Below are 13,654 nucleotides of genomic sequence, written 5' to 3'. Positions count from 1 at the left end.
GGATCACATTTAATAAAAAAGCAAAGTGCATACAGAGATTGCAACAGTTTTAGAGACAAGAAAGGGTCCTACTGTGTGGTCCCAACAATAAACTCAAAAGTCTATGACAAAGAGGGGCTCCAATGAGCTGTTTATAAATACTTTAGATTAGGTACAGTTATACTGAAAGTTGAGTTCATCTGAAATCTTTAAAAAAAAATGTTCCTGTTAATGCTCAAATGGTGCTTGTTATAGTTTAACATTTCTGTTAAATGCGTGTGTTGTGTCACTTGTTATCCAAGCATAGAAGCTGCTCCTTACCATTTATTGTTAGGGACTTTAACTGTCTGTCTTCACGTTCTACTCTTTCTTGACCATTCTCAACATTTCTCTTTGTGGTTATTTTTCTACCATTAACGATTTTAGTAGAAGTTGATATAGATTTGAAATTACCCATCCCACTGCCACCAAATGACGTGGATAAAAATGAAGTGAGGGTCCCATAACCAAGGGTCCCAAATGAAGTAAATCCTGTATCAAATGAAGAAAATCTACCTCCAAAGGACAGAAATCCACTGAAGGCAGAGAAAAAAGAGCCTGTACCATGGCTTCTGCTTCCTCGAGGAACCCTTCAGTTCCCAAAAATGTCTTCAAATGGGTCTTCGAAGAAGTCAAATGACAATGGGTCTCTTCCACCAAAAAATTCCCTGAAGACATCCTCCGGGTTCTGGAACGTGAACCCATACTCAAATGGACTGTCAAAGTGATTTCCACCTCCTCCACCACCATTTAATCCTTCTTTGCCATATTTGTCATAGATGTTCTGTTTTTTAGCGTCTGATAACACCTCATATGCCTCAGCCACTTGTTTGAATTTTCACTCTGCTTCCTCTTTATTCTCAGGATTTTTATCTGGGTGCCATTGTAGTGCCAGTTTCTGATATGCTTTCTTGATGTCCTTGGGGGAGGCATGTCTCTGCATGCCTAGAACTTCATAGTAATCCACCATGTTTTAACAGTTTGCTGGAACAAGTCCGAGGATGAGGACAACCAGCGGCGAAAAGAAGGGAGGTGTGTGGCTGGTGCCCTCGTGGCTCCCGGATGCTACGCTGGTGGAGGCAGCAGCCATATGCTATCTTTTTGATGATTTTTTTTATTTTTTATTTTTATTTTTGTTTTTTTTCCAGTACCAGGAATCAAACTCATGACCTCACGCTTGCCAGGCAGGCACTGTGTCACTGAGCTAAATACCCAACCCCTTGATAATTTATTACATTCTATTTGCCAATGTGTTGTTGAGAATTTTTGCTTCTATAGTCATTAAAAGAGATGGACTTGTAGCTTTTTTTTTTTTTTTTTTTTTTTTTTTTTGGTTGTGTCCTTTTCTGGTTTGGAATTATGCTAGTGAGGAATGATTTGGAGTACTTTTTTCCTTTCAGTTTCATTAAAGAGTTTGAAGAGCACTGGTGTTAAGTCTTCTCTGAACTTCTTGTGGAATTCATGCTAAATCTGGCAGGTCCTGAGCTTTTCTGAGCTGATAGACTTCTTTTGATTATTGCTTCAATTTCATTGCCTGTTATTAGATTATTTGGGTTTTTTTTGGTATCTTTTTGTCTCAGTTTGCTAACTCATATGTATCTAAGAATATATCTATTTCTTCTGAATTCTCCAAGTGTTTGCAGTACAAATTTCAAAGTAGTTACTAATAATCTTCTAAACTACAGTGGTGTTCACTGTGATTTTATGTTTTTTTTTTATTTATAATTGCATTGATTAAGTCTTTCCTCTTTTGGTGAAGATTGTCTAAGTGTTTGTCTATTTCATTTATTATTTCAAAGAACCAACTCTTTGATCCATTGATCTTTGGATTGTTGTTTTGGTCTCAATTTCATTGATTTTTTTCCTCTGATCTTTATAGTTTTTTTCCTTCTACTAGTTTGGGATTTTTAATTATTTTTCTAGGCCTTTGAAGTGCACCAATAGGTTATTTATTTAGCTTTTTTCTGCACCAGGAATTGAACTCAGGACCTTGTGCTTGCAAGGCAGGCACTTGTGCTGCTCATCTGTATCCCTGGCCGCTGATTTTTTTTTCACTTTCTTTCCTTCTTTCTTTCTTTTTTAATGGTACCAGGAACCAAACTCTAGACCTTGCCAAGCATGTGCTGTGCTGCTCAGCTGTATTAGTGGCCCAGGTTATTTATTTAGCCTTGTTATGCTATAATGATGTGGGCATTCTCAGCCATTCCTGAAGACTGTTTTCATTATGTCCCATAGGTTCTTATATATTGTACTGGCATTATCATTTAGTTATAGAAACTGTTTTAACTAATTGTTCAGTTAAGAGTGTATTGTCTAGTTTCCATGCATTTACATAATTTCAATAGTTTCTTCTTTAAAATTGACTTCTATCTTCATTGGACTATGATCTGATAATATGTATGGTATAATTTCTGTTCTTTTACATTGATTTAAAATTAATTTATGGATCACTCCCTGCACCTCTAACATGCCTGTGGGTGCTGGGCTGAACCCCAGACACCCTCAGGAATCCCAGTAAGTGCCACTGCAACTCTGTGACCAGCATGAGATGCAGATCAAGCACTGGGCACCTTCTGGGGCCTCGGTGACCACTCCCCACACTCTGAGTGTGCCTTGAGGTGCAGGGCTGAAAATCAGACATATTCAGGAATCCTGGTGAGCCACCCCCATTCCTTCCCCAGTAATGTGTGAAGCAGGTAGAGCCCCAGACACCTTCTGGAGCCTCAGTGGTCACTCCCAGCATGACCTGCACCCCTGTGGGAGCCCAGTTGAAACCTGGATAGAGTCACCAGCCTCAGGGACTTCACCCTGACACCTCACCTGCCAGTGTGGGAAGCAGGGTGCATCCTGGGCAACATGTGAAGCCTTGGTGACCATTACCTGCAAGTTCCCAACCAATGAGGAAGCCATACTGAACCACAGACTGCTTCAGGAATTCCTGTAAGCCTCCACCACCCCTACCTCACCAGCCTGGAAGCCAACTGAAGGCAAGAAAGTTTCATGAACATCTTGGAACCCACTATGCCACCGCACATCAGCATAGGAGCCACACTGAGCCCTGAGGATATTTGGACCATTGCCCTGCCACTCTGACACAATTGTGGAAGTGAGGCTGAGCTCCAGGGAACCTCTAGATCTTCAAAAATGACAAAATGAAGGAGGAAAATGCAATCTCAGACCTCCACACCACCCAGAAAAAGTCCAGGAGACATCAACACAGAAGATCCTGGAAGTCATACAGCTGAAATTTCTGAAATGATAGCACTGAAGTAAAGAAACAACTCCATCAGGCCATAGAAGACATCAGATCAGAAATAATCTCTCAGGTAAAGAAAGAAATGATAACAATAATGAAAGAGTTGTTCAGAATATCCAAAGAGGATATTGATAAGAAAATAGAGGAGCATAGAAAACTCATGGAAGCCTTGAGTGAACAATATAGAAAAGAATTAGAATGTATGAAACAGATTCAAGCAGAAATACCAGAAATTAAAAATTCCACTGGAAGCAGGCAAAACCACCTGAATGAAGCTGAAGATAGATTTTCAGACCTTGAATACAGCATTGCCATGAATGAAGGTGAAAGGAAGGATCTCTTAAAAACAAAAGGAACCAGGAAATAAGAATTCAACAACTGTAAAATGAAGTAAAGAAAAACAATGTAAAATTAATAGATATCAATGAAACAGCAGGTGTCAACACAAATGACATAAAAAGATTATTTGCAGAAATAATAGCAGAAAATTTCCCAGACATGGAAAAAGAATCAAACATACAGTTAAGTGAAGCATATAAAACTCCAATTAACCACAACCAAAATAAACCTACATTGAGACGTACAGTAACCAAGATCCCAGAAACTCAACAAAAGATGAGAATATTAAAAGCTGTTAGAGAAAAGAAATAGGTCACCTATGAAGGAAAGCCCATCAGAATCATAACAGATTTCCCAACACAAACAATCAACTCAGGAAGAGCTTGGAGTGAAGTACTTCAGGTACTGAAAGGAAACAATTTCCAACCCAGATTGACGTACCCTGCAAAACTATCTTTCAAATTTAATGAAGAAATAAATTATTTTCATGATAAAGAAAAACTTAAGAAATTCATGAGCTCTAAACCAATCCTACAAAGAGTAATAAAAGATATTCTAGAAAGAGATAAAAAATACCACAACTTCAAGAACAACAACAGAAAGGAACCACCAAGCAAAGCAAGCAATTAAACAGGGAAAAATGAGGATCCAACAGCAGGAAAATACCATGACAAAGATAAGCCAGTACATGTCAGTTATAACCATCAATGTAAATGGTCTCAATGCACCAACCAAAAGAAGCAGACTAGCAGAGTGGATTAGGAAACAAAAGCCAACTATATGCTGTATACAAGAAACACATTTAACTCAAAAGGAAATTCATAGACTGAAAGTTAAAAGGATGGATAACAATACTGCACATGACAGGAACCCAGAAAAAAGTTGGTGTAGCTCTTCTGTTTGTAGACATCATAAATTTCAAACCAAGAACAATCAAAAGAGATTAAGAAGGTCACTACAAACTTGTGAGGGGAAAATTTCAAGAGGAAGAGATAACAATCATAAACATCTATGCACCAAATACAGGAGCACCCAACTATATAAGAGAAATTTTAACAGATATGAAAAATGAAATAAGCAGCCACCCAATCAAAACAGGGGAATTTAACACATCATTGTTACAAAGAGATAAATCAACTAGACAAAAACTTGTGAAAGATATAGCAGAACTTAACTAAAGTTGTGAACAAATGGACTTAGTAAACCTTTATAGAGTGTTCCATCCAACAGTATCAGACTATACATTTGTCTCAGCTACACAGGTCATGTTCTCTAAAATAGAACATATGCTAGCACATAGAACATGTTTAAGCATGCAAAGGAATTGAAATTATCCAGTGTATAATATCAGACCATAGTGCAATGAAATTGGAAATTAATGACAAAAGAAAACACAAAAACTCTGTAAAAAGTTGGAAATTAAATAACAGCCTCCTGAACAACCAGTGGGTCACAGATGAAATCGAAGTAGAGATTAAACACTATTTTCAAACAAATGAAAATGTATATACAATCTACAGGAACCTGTGGGATGCAATGAAAGCAGCACTCAGAGGGAAATTTATAGCAGTGAATTCCCACCTGAGGAAAACAGAATGAGCACAAATAAACAATCTTGTGCTGCACCTCAAGCTTCTAGAAAAAGGATAGCAAGTTAAACCCAAAGCCCAAAGAAGACAGGAAATTATAAAGCTCAGGGCAGAAATGAATGCAATGGAGACTAAAAATAATACAAAGAATTAATGAATCCAAGAGTTGGTTCTTTGAAAGAATAAATAAAATAGGTAAATCCTTAGCCAACCTTGTCAAAAAAAGGAAAGAAAAAACTGAAATACATGTATTAAGGAATGAAAGGTGTGCGATCAGTACAAATCCTGTAGAAATTCAGAATATTTTCGATACCTACTTTGAGAATCTTTGCTCTCATAAGATGGAAAACACAGAAGAAATGCACAGATTTCTAGATATATATGAATTACCAAAGGTGAATAAAGAAGATATAAATATCTTGAATAACTCAGTATCAGCCAGTGAAATTGAGAATGTAATAAAAAACTTGCCAGTGAAGTAAAACCCAGGTCCTGATGGAGTCACAGGTGAATTTGACAAGACATTTAGAGAACATTTAACACCAATTCTTCTCAAATTCTTTAATGAAATTGAAAGGGAAGGAATTCTCCCCATCTCCTTCTTGGAGGCAAGTATTACACTGATACAAAATTAGGGAAAGAACCAGCCATGAAAGAGAACTACAGGCCAATCTCTCTAATGAATATAGATGCAAAAATTCTCCATAAAATACTAGCAAACAGAATATAACAAATCATCAAGTCGATTATATACCATGGCTAAGTGGGATTCATCCCAGGAAGGCAGGGATGGTTCAATATACACAACTCAATTAATGTAATACAACATATCAATAGAACCAAAGACAATCACATGATGATCTCCACCAATGCAGAAAAAGGCCTTTGATAAAGTCCAATACTATTTCATGGTAAAAACCCTACAGACAGTAGGAATAGATGGTTTTTACCTCAATCTGATCACAGCCATCTATGACAAACCACAGCTAATATCATTTTAAATGTCAAAAATTGAAAGCTTTCACTTTAAATTCAGGAACAAGATAAGAACCACTCCTATTCAATATAGTTCTGGAAATATTAGCTAGAGGAATAGGACAAGAGACAGAAATAAAAGGACCAAGGATAGGAAAGGAAGAAGTGAAATTATCATTATTCGCACATGACCTGATACTATAAATAGAAGATCCCCAAAATTCACCAGAAGGCTTGCAGATTTTTTTTTTTTTTTTTTTTTTGGTTTTTCTCCGGTACCGGGGACCGAACTCACGACCTTGCGCTTGCCAGGCAGCCGCTTTTGCCGCTGAGCTAAATCCCCAGCCCCTAGGCTTGCAGATTTAATTACCAAATTCATTAATGCAGCTGGACACAAACTCAATACTCAAAAATCAATACTATTCCAGTATACAAACAACAAACACGCTGAGACAGAAATTAGGGAAACCACACATTTCACAATAGCATCTAAAAAAAGGAAGTACTTTGGACTCCGTCTAACAAAAGAAGTAAAGTATCTATACAGTGAAAATTACAGTACTCTGAGAAAAGAGGTCAAAGAGGATATCAGAAAATGGAAATATATTCCTTACTCATGGACGGAAAGAACTAACTTTGTGAAAATAGCCATACTCCCAAAAATTGTTGTACAGATTCAATGAAATCCCAATTAAACTATCATTGGTACACCTTAGAGATCTAGAGAAAGCATTCCTAAAATCATTTGGAACCAGAAGAGGCCTAGAATCACAAAAGCAATCCTGGGCAACAAAGGAAAGGCAGGAGGCATCACAATTCCTGACTTAAAATGATATTATGAAGCTGCTGTGATAAAATCAGCACGGTATTCACAAGAAAAACAGAGCTGAAGATCAAAGAAACAGATTAGAAGATGCAGACACAGCTACAAACACACTCAGTCACCTTATCTTTGACAAAGGGGTCAAACATGTTCACTGGAAGAAAGATAGCCTCTTTAATAAATGGTACTGGAAAAACTGGCTTTCCACATGCTGAAGACTATAACTAGACCCATGTCTTTCACTATGCACTAAACTAAGGTCAAAATGGAGCAAAGATCTAAACATTAAAACAGAAACACTGAATCTATTGGAAGAGAAAGTAGGTAAATATCTTGAAGATGTAGGGTTAGACAGAGTTCATGAACAAAAACTAAACTTTACAGGAAATACTTTAAAGAATCAACAAACTGGTGTCTCAAAAAGTTTTTGCACATCAGAAGTAATTACCTACAGAATTAAAAGAAAACCCACAAATTGGGAAAAAATTTTAGCCAACTGCACTTTGACAAAGAACTTGTATGTAGAACATATAAAGAATTTAAAAAAATTAGACCCCCAAAATTCAAAGACCCAATCCAAAAATGAGCATCTGAGATAAATACACACTTCTCAGATGAACAAATACTAATGGTGAATAAATACATTAAAAAATGTTCAACAACATTGGTCATTTGAGAAATGCAAATTAAAACAACATTGAGACTCTATCTCATCCCAGAAAGAGTGGCTATCATCAAGAAATCAACCAATAACAAATGCTGGAGGGGCTGTGTAGAAAAAGGAAACCTACTCCACTGCTGGTGGGATTGTAGATTGGTGAAACCACTGTGGAAATCGATTTGGAGATTCCTCACAAAAGTATTATAAGTTCCACTTAACTAGCCATCCTTCTTCTGGGTATTTTCCCAGAAAAATTAAAACCATCATACCGGGGGCTGGGGATTTAGCTCAGTGGCAAAGCGCCTGCCTGGCAAGCACAAGGTCATGAGTTCGGTTCCCGGTACTGGAGAAAAACCAAAACCATCATACCACAGCAATTTATGTTTATCCGTGTTTATAGCAGCACAATTTGTAATAGCTCAACCTTTGAACAACCCAAATGCCCATCAACTGAGGAATGGATAAAAGAGATGTGGCATTTTTATACAATGGAGCATTACTGAGTTATAAAAAAAGATAAACTTCAGGTTTTTGTAGGTAAATGGATGCAACTAGAGATCATACTCATAAGTGAAATGCATCGGACCCACATCATATTGTCTCCCTGGTGAAGGAAACTGAGAGTAAGTAAAACTCAAAATGTACAATAAATGATATGAAAGGGAAATAAATTGCTCAAAGGAAGGAACTCCTGGGATGAGGGAGTGAAGAAAAATGAAAGAAGAAGGCAAAATATATATGAGAAGAGCTGGGATAAGTGTACTGCTGATGTCTGATGGTATATTGAAAGGAACAGTTAATGCTCAAATTTTTTTATATTTTGACCAATTTTGCATGCTTGTATCTGGTAATCTGAGCAACTATTTGAAGACAACAATATACAGTGGAGCAACCATTAGTGAATTCCTGTCATCTTGTCTAGTGATACTCTATTTTATCTCTAATGTTTTACCTAATTTTTAAAAATTCTTTTTAATAGTTTGAACAATCTTCCATTCTTATATCTGGTAATGTGAGCAACATAATAGAAGATAACAATATGTAATATAACTACCACTAATTCCTATCATTTTGTTTTGAAAGCCTGTATCACTTTTAATGTGTTTGCTTTGTTTTGTTTATGTCTGTGATGTTGGTATGCTGCTATTATTTTTTTCTTTTACTATTCTCTTTAAATAAAAAATAAAACAAAGTTGATTTACATTATGTGGTCTATTTTGCAAAAAGTTCCATGTGCAATTGAAATGAATGTGTATTCTATTGTTGAGCAGAACACTTTGTTGATATCTATTAAGTCCATTTGTTCAAGGGTTTTGTTCAACTCTGATTTTTCTGTCTAATTGATCTATGTATGATAGTGGGGTATTGAGGTCCTCCAATATAATTGTGTTTATTTATCTGATCTTTTATATCCTGTAGTATTTGTTTTACAAAGTTAGGTGTGGCAATACTCAGTGCACATATATTTATAATTTTTATGGCTTCCTGTGGAATTGTACCTTTAACCAATATGTAGTGACCTACTTTGCCTCTTCTGGTAAGTTTTGGCTTTGGTAAGTTCACTTTGTCTGAAAATACAATAGCTACTTCTCTTTATTTTCAGATTCCTGTTGTATGGAATACAGTTTTCCACTTTTGAATTTTACTCTGTGAATTTCTTTTTTAGTTAAATGTATTCCTCATATCCAGCATATCATTTGGTTTTGTTTTTTGATCCAGTCTACCAATCTGTGTGTTTTGATGTGGGAATCTAGATCATTCACTTGAGAATTATTACTGAAAGTCTTGATATTTTTATCATTGTATAATTTTCCTATTACTAATTTCCCTTTCCCCCTTGTTGTTAATTCCTCACCCTGTGTAGTGTATTGATTATATTAGACTTTTTGGCAACATTGTTTGCTTCCTTGTCTCTTTGTAGCATATCCTTGAAATTTTTTTGGAGGGCTGATTGGTGGCCATGAATTTTTTAACATGCTCTTTTTTCATGTAAATACTTTATTTCTTTATAAATTTTGAAAAATAGTTTTTCAAGATGTATCAGTCTGGGTTGGAAAGTTTTTTGGGGGGCACTTCAAACACTTTACTCCAAACTGTCTTGGATTGTAAGGTTTGTATTAAGAAGTCTGCTGTAATTCTAATGGGTTTGCTTGCATAAGTTATTTGTTGTTTTTCTCTAACAGTTTTTAAGATTCTTTCTTTGTATTGTACATTGGGACTTTCTACTGATAGGTCATGGAGAAGTTCTCTTAGGATTGTGGCTATTGGGGGTTCTATATGCCTCCCTTATGTGTATGTTAAATTCTTTCCCTATGTTTGGAAATTTTTTTTCTATTACTTTTATGCACAGGTATTTTATGCCATTTGTGGTGTCATCTGATTCTTCACTCATTCCAATTAATTTAAATTAGTCTTGTTTGAGTCATCTAGCAGCTGTTGGATACATTTTTCATATTCTCTTGTTTTAAGATATTTCTGAGTAATTGATCACAAACATCAGCCCTATCTTCCACTTGTGAGAGTCTGTCTTTTGGTGGTCATACATTCAATACATTTTTAATATCCTGGATTGGTGTTTGGTTCTTTTTGTGGACTCTAATTCTTTGCTAAATTACTTATTCATGTTTTGCATCATTTTGTTTAGCTCACTTAGCTATTTGTTAGTGTCTTCTGTAAACTCATTGACTGTTTAATTTATTAAGTCCATTATCTGTTTAAGTATATCTTCTTTGAGTTGTAGAACTTCTTTTACTTCCTGGAGAGGCTATATTTTGCCACAGATTGCTGCTTTTCTATTTTTCTTTTGTTATCTGTTCTCTGCATTCCCTCCATAATGCTTTAAAACTTAGCCTTTAGTGGTGACTGGTGCTGTCATGAGCAATATACTGAGCAATCTGAAGGCTTATGAGCTGTTACCATGAGGGAAAAAGGGTGCGAGGCCATCAGTCTGTTGGAAGCTGAGCTTGAATATGGTTGCTTCTTTAAGCAACAGCATACTGAAGAAAGTAGTTTCAGAATGAGCTTATAAGGCCACTTTGGAATAATTTTCTTATTGCTTCATACTCTTTTTGTACAATGTGGCACTGTTTCCATGTTGTTTGGCAATTTTTTTTTAACATCTCAGCAAGAGATTGTGTTTTGTGGAAGAAATGACCAACCAGTATAAAGCCAACCAGTAATGAAGTCCTTTCCATGTTTGAGTTAATCAACCTCCAAGGAAGAACTACTTAAAATAGAATTGGACAAAATGCTAAATAATACACTGGCCCACATAATCTACTGCCCTCTTGGGAGAGGATTGAGTGACTCAGTGTGGGGCTTTCCATCTTTGGATTTCAATAACCTGATGTCAGGATCAAATTGCAGAAAAGACTGGCTGGCTCCGTATGCTCCCCTGCACCCAAATTTCCTTTCCCAGGGCCTCTTCTGTCCCATGATGCCATCCCCACTGACCATGAAGTGCATAGACACAAAAGCCATTTAATAGCATTGTGAATTAAAGGGAATATGGTGATGTTCCAAAGAAATAAGATTGAATGTAGACCATAGAGAGGCCAGCAATTAGTATTACATACTGGTTTTTAGTAATTAGAGCTTTTATATATATTTATGCGACTAGTATTTGTGTAATTGTCTGTGGAATTGGGAGAGGAAATGTCAAAATGAAACTTTTAGTTAAACAGTTTGTTTTCAAGACTTTTGTGATGTAACTCTCCCCATACTCTTTTCTTCTTTGAAGTAAGGGGTTTACTTGCAAACATCCTTGGACATTCAAAATAAGTCAGGCTGGAAAGGGCACCTATGATGATTTCTTAGGTGTAAAGAAAAACTTTATTGTATTCAGATTTTTAGTGGTGACCATCCTTAGTGACTGTTAATATTTGGAAAGTTTCTCAAGGAAAATATTTGTTACTTAACCATTTAGCTAGTTTCAAAATTGAGAAGTTCCTTTAGAGCAGCATTGTTCAATCTTGAAACCATTGAATTTTGGGCTGGATAATTCCTTGTGGTGGAGGGTTTCTATTGTACTGTAGGATACTAAACAGAATCTCAGCACTCCACCTACTAGGACTCTACCTACTAGATACCAATAACATCTATATCAGCTCCACCACGAAAAGTGTCTATAGAAATTGTCGTATGTCCCCTTTGTCAAGAACTCTTGCTCTCATATTTAAACTGTTTGGTAAGTGATTACTTAGACAGGAGTATATGATAATATATCAATACAGAAGCTTTAAAACTTACACATAAGCAGTATTCACTGTTCCAATTTTTATCTAATTTGTAATTTGTTACAGTGCAATTTTTAAAATTTTATTGAGTTGATAATAAAAAGGAATAAGGTTTGACTATGAGAGGGGCACAAAAGATGAAATGGAGGTCACTAAGGCTTAAATTAATCTTTGATTCAAGGAGAAATTCCTCCTATGAGCATCTTTTACCTTTTCATTGTTCTATCAGGGGCTCTAAAGCCTATAGGACCCATAGTGATTAGTAGGTGAGTGCCAGAGTGAGAAGACTGAAGCATGTATTTGTGTTCTTTCTTAATTAGCTGATTAGCTTGAGAACCGTAACACATATGGCTTCATTATAGAAAATCCATAGTTAATCATAGCATTAATGAAAGCATAGAAATAACCTTGGGAATTATACATAGTAACATATGGAATTTGTCTTTAAAAGTTATTGTTTTGAACTATAGTTCCATGGAGAGATGTTTGATTTTAGGGATAGGGAGCTAAAATACATGATGATCCTAGTGAATCTCATGGTATCAGAAAAACTCTGTGTGTGTGTGTGTGTGTGTGTGTATGTGTGTTAGAATATGTTAAAGGAACACAAGAGCCAACCTAAAAGAGTTCTCCTTTGCCAAAACTGGAGCAATTTGAGAAATAAAATAAACAAAATTATGATCAAGTTATATGCTGAGGAATCAAATAAATATTCAAGAGTTTATAGTGATACAAATAAATTATCAAATAAATAAATAAATACATGGAGGATAAATGAGAAATCCTTACAGGAGAATTTCAAGTAGTAAATATACCAAGATTGAGGGAGTTGCAAAAAAGACAAGAATACTGCAGTAATAATTACTGTAGGTATGATTGCTGAATGAATGTTAAATTAGTGGCTGAAACATTAAAGAACAACAGAACATTTGCCTAACCTCAAATATCTTCTCCAAAATATTTATTCATTACTGTGGTGAATTTAACATATATCTACAAATCCTCAGTACTCCTTCTACCAGCAAGAGTTTAAGTTTCCTCTTATATAGGTGGGCTAGTGTTAGTTGGGCTTGTCATGAACATAATATGTAAAAGTAAAAAATAGTGACTTTGGAATGAAAAAATTTTGGAGACACTTCCTCAACATGTAATAAGGCTTAGTATCACTAATGATAAATCATGTTAAAGTCAGACAATCCTGAATATGATGCAATGAGAAAGAGATAATTTACCTCCATGGTTTATTCCCCTCCAAATCCATAATGTCAGTATAATCAAGAGAAAACATCACAAGCATCTAAATAAAGTAACATTTTACAAAACAATGACTAGTCCCCTTTAGTAGGGTTATAGTCATGACTAACAAGAAAACAGTGGAAGTGTCATAGATTTGCAGAGATATTGGTTAGTTAGTGTTGTATTAGTTAGTGTTGTATCAATGTTAACATCTAGTTAGTGTTGTGTCAATGTTAACATTTTAGTTTTGAGAAATGTACCATGGCTATGTTAGATAATAACATTAGGGGAGGCAGAGTAGAGGTTATAGGGGAACTGTTTATACTATTGTTATAACTTTTCTCTAAATATACTAAAATTAAACAGAAAATAGAAAATTTTAAAAGTCCCTTCTTCAAATATTTACTGTTTCTAAATGTAGATCACTTTAGAGAACAGCAAATATTACCTAGAAATATTTACAACATTTATTCCCCATGGCCTAGCAAATTCATTCTCTGAACACACTAAAAACTGTGCATG

The 13,654-nt window shown here is 35.6% G+C and overlaps 1 pseudogene; it reads right to left on the bottom strand.

The window, feature by feature from the left end:
• Positions 1 to 265: 265 nt before the first annotated feature.
• Positions 266 to 1,021, bottom strand: LOC102019647 (annotated as a pseudogene).
• Between the last annotated feature and the right edge of the window lie 12,633 nt (positions 1,022 to 13,654).

Source organism: Chinchilla lanigera, unplaced genomic scaffold (genome assembly GCF_000276665.1).
Source record: "Chinchilla lanigera isolate Chin_1 unplaced genomic scaffold, ChiLan1.0 scaffold00151, whole genome shotgun sequence".
Taxonomy (NCBI): Eukaryota; Metazoa; Chordata; class Mammalia; order Rodentia; family Chinchillidae; genus Chinchilla; species Chinchilla lanigera.
This window is presented reverse-complemented; position numbering and strand designations above follow the sequence as displayed.